This window comes from Mytilus californianus, unplaced genomic scaffold, assembly GCF_021869535.1.
Source record: "Mytilus californianus isolate M0D057914Y unplaced genomic scaffold, xbMytCali1.0.p SCAF_1, whole genome shotgun sequence".
Lineage (NCBI taxonomy): Eukaryota > Metazoa > Mollusca > Bivalvia > Mytilida > Mytilidae > Mytilus > Mytilus californianus.
The window spans coordinates 124,624,296-124,628,618 of NW_026262581.1; positions in this window are offsets into that span (position 1 = coordinate 124,624,296).

Sequence of the window (4,323 nt, forward strand, 5' to 3'; positions counted from 1 at the left end):
ATATAGAATATGTTTGCTTTCACAACATGTTCTCATCGCAATTAACTAGGTGATTAAAAATTACATCCATAAGATGTACTCACCTACGTCATAATTTACCTGTGTAAGATACAGTAACTTTAGTTTTAATTTTTGCGTTCAGGTGAACGCATGTTTCTCGTCGACAAAGATTTTTAAATCCTTATGTTTTATAAAAGACATTATTTGTTTTTGGTATATCGTTTTACGATTAATTTAATGTGAATACAGCGCTTCTGTCAAGTTTCTGATATGCACGTTTCGTCAATTTTACAGCTTACGAGTCTGGAACAACGACGACCTAGAAAATGACCTTTGTTTAGCCGCCATTTTCAAACATTAAGTCCGGTCCGAGGAAAGGCAGAATTTTTCTGCCAAAATCGGACATGTTACGTGAGTGCTCCGTTTTTTAGAATTAACGGATGTTTTTAATACTTCTTCCACGCTGACCGAATTTTTAGCTGTTTAGAGCAATCTACGAAACGGGTCAAGTGGAAAGTTTGGATAAGTTGATTGTTTACAATTTTACAGTCTGTACACGAGACTGTGTAAACACATCACTATATTAAAATCAGAATAGGTGTTTTGGCCAGATCTGATTATTTTAATGTGGATAACGTCCTTATGGGAGCGTAGACCACTATTGTCACTATTTTAATGTGGGTAACGTCCTTATGGGAGCGTAGACCACTATTGTCACTAGAACCTCAATTGGTTCAATAAATTTCAATCAGAAAAGGGAATTTGCCCATATCCGATTGTTATTTTATTTGGATAACGTTCCATACAGGGAGCGTAGACCAACATTGATACTCACATTGACTGTTTAAAGTTGATAAATAAATATAAAATAAAATAAATCACAATCGGAATGGGGAATTTGCCCACAACTGATTATGTTTATTTGGTTAACCTTCCATTCAGGGAACATAGACCATATTTATTGAAAATAAAACGTGCACAAATAAAATTAAAATTAGAATAGGGATTTTGCCCAAGTCTATCTGATTAATGTTGACATCGTTTCATCCAGGAAACATAGGATCTAGAACAACATGCATGATTTTGGATCTGTAAGTTGCATGCATTCTACTACAATACAGATTTGATATCTTACATAAAAATCATAACTATTAAATGATTGCACATTGATATTTATGGAGCATAGACCATTGTTGTAAATAAAAAACTTCATTTTTTGACGTACTGAAATAAAATAAATTAGAATCAGAATAGTGAATTTTAGTCCAGGTCTATCTGATTGTTGCAGTAAGACATCCTTCCATCCAGGGAACGTAAGGTCTACCCTTATTATATTTAAAACAACCTGCAAGCATAGCTAATTTTTGGTTGCACATTGATTTTTGTGATGAACCAACAGTTCAGTCAATTTACATATAAAAATTACTCATATTGATAATACAATGTAATATATTGAAAGAGTGTCTGGAAATGGTCAAGACAGATAAAAACACTGAAATAGTACAGAGTGTTATCTAGTACAATACAAATGTGTATGCAGATTAAGCATATCAATACACAAATTTTTTAATTATGTCCAGTTTTAATCAGGACAGTAAATTCTCAGAAGCCCGAAATATTTTCTCGGAGCAGGAAATTGCTGTAAATATTTTCTTTACTGATAAATTATTCTCTTACAGATGTTAAGAAAATACTAATATGTTGAGTCAGTAAGAATGGAACACTGTTCTAAAACCAGTTGATAGCTTGTGACAACTCATTTTATCAATTTTTAATTTTCATGGTCAGTTTATTACTGACAAGAAGAACATTAATATTATCAGTATGTTCTGCTATGACCAGTTGGTTGTTTTGTCTGCAGTAACGAAAAAAAGACTTTTATATGTTTTTTAAGTAAACATTAGATTGTCTCTTGGATTAAGAGTTTAGGGGATGCCATGATGCATTTCACAAAGACTCATTCAGGGAAATGGCTTATATTTTGATAACATTATTCAGAGTGTACATTGCCAATGCATATAACATAATATGTACTTGTGCTATTTTGTGTTAAGTACACAAAAAAGGTGATAACATAAGACTTAAGGGTCTATTTTACCCTCACTATATGAGAATCACTGTCAAATAATACATGTATCTTCCAATCATGAAAGGGAGAGATTTTTGGAAGCTCTTTTAAAGATAGAAAATTATGCCTTTACATCTTAAGTTTTCAAAGCAATGCCAACAAGTTTGACAAGATTCTGCTATAAGGGATTCATTCAATGGGTCTGTTTTCAATCTTAATGTGAGATTGGTAGTAAAAAAAAAAAAAAAACAGCTTAACAAACTGCTACACGTTTTTTTCCTTGAGTTTATATGGAATCAGAAAGCTGAACTATAGAGGACTCAAAGATACTGATATATAAAAACAAAGATTATCATTAATTTAGGATTTGTATTTTGAGAATTTAGTGTAAAAATAAAGACATATCAGATAGATTTTGCAAAAAATTAGATATAATTAGTAAAATATTAGTTAAAAAATAAAGAAAATTTAAAGCATTGTGGATGCAGGATTCATTAAAAATGCTAGACATGGACTTGGAGATTGGAGTAGTTCACAAGTTTTAAAAATGAACTATCTAATACAGCTCTTTATATAAAGCTTCTTTTTAGCCAGTCTTTACAAGATGCAGAAAAAAGAAGAGGTTTTTTTTGGGCTACATAATGTACCAATATATACATATATATATTTCAATTGGTTCTCAAATTTTAGCACCAGTGTAGAAGCAGTTAATCTAAGAGCAAAATACATGAAAAGCAGTTTATTTAAAAGACTGATTAATAGTTAGCAAATAACATTCAATAGTCTGTTAGTACATGGGAGTAAAATGCAATATGATAATTCCATGATTATATTAAGTGCAAGACATTTGTTAATATCTAAATTTAAAATGTCACTGTTTATTTTTATTTTTGCTCATTATAAGCAAAGAGTACAAAAAAAATTCTAGTCTTGTCAAAGTCAAGTTGTGACTTATCTACATGCAGGAAGGTTTCCAAATGCGTGCGATTTAATTCCCAAATTGATGGTATTCACTATTCAAATTTCATAATGACCAGTCAATTATCAAACAATATTTCTTAGTCCTTTTTCTGCAGAACTTTGCAGAAATAATATTAATATCTAGCATAGAGTTATTATTTTATGCAAGAATATACTAGACAAAATTGAAATGTGTTTATTAACAGTTACTTTGAATTTTGATTCAATACTGTTTTGAAAGATGTGATTATATAAATCACATTTATTTTGTTTTGTCAAATCTGTGGACAAATGCAAAATTTTTCTGAGTGACTTTTAGTGAACCAAATGACTGGGTTGAAGTCACAAAAATACTACCAAAAGTGTTTTGGTTGGTATATATGGAATCATATCAGAATGTATAGAATTCAGATAAGGTGAACCAAGAGAGAAATAAAATGAGCATTTCTGATTGTGAAACCATTTCTAAAACAACTAAGAACACTTAAGTCCGCAAGTTAGTACAAGTGTTTTTCCATATGGTCAAACGTGTTTTCTTTAAATACACCTATAGAACTATATTTAACAAGTTGCATGTTAGTATTTCTGATTGCGAAATAATTTCTGAAACAAATATAAACAATTGTCAAGAGCAACAGTTCAAGAGTTATTCAATATGTCAAAATTTTGTTTCTTTAAATTTGGAACTGTACATGACAAGATATAATTTATAAGGGTTCTAATTTTAGACAGTATATCATTGTGAAATATTAATTAGAAATATCAAAACAACATTGACAGACAGATTTTTCATAGTTGGAGAAAATCATCTGTCAGCATTCTTTTTGGCTTATTAGGACAACAGTTATTGGCTTGCTCAACATCCAAATGCTCTGTAGAAGCATTATGATACCATTGGAAAACATGTATATTTAAACATTTCCACTGATTTGTCCATTTCTGTATTTTTACACTTAAGTAGTCTAATACGAAACAAAAAGATTGTTCATTGTTGAACTGGTAGACATTGTATTCAAAGGTTCTACCACTCATAGAAATTTCTATCAGATTTTAAAATTTAGTCTGTTTGGAAAATTGTCATTCTATAATAATGCAAGACTTCTCTTGACAAAAATATTTTCGTTCTAAATCTATAAGATACTAAAAACAGTAGTAAAAAAAAAAAAAAAAAAAAAAAAAAAAAAAAAATTTATAGATTAATCCAGATTTAGCATAATCATGAAACAACTTTTGTTTGAGTCTTTATTATACTTTGTTTTGTATTAAGGACACTTATTTACAAAGTATATTTTAAT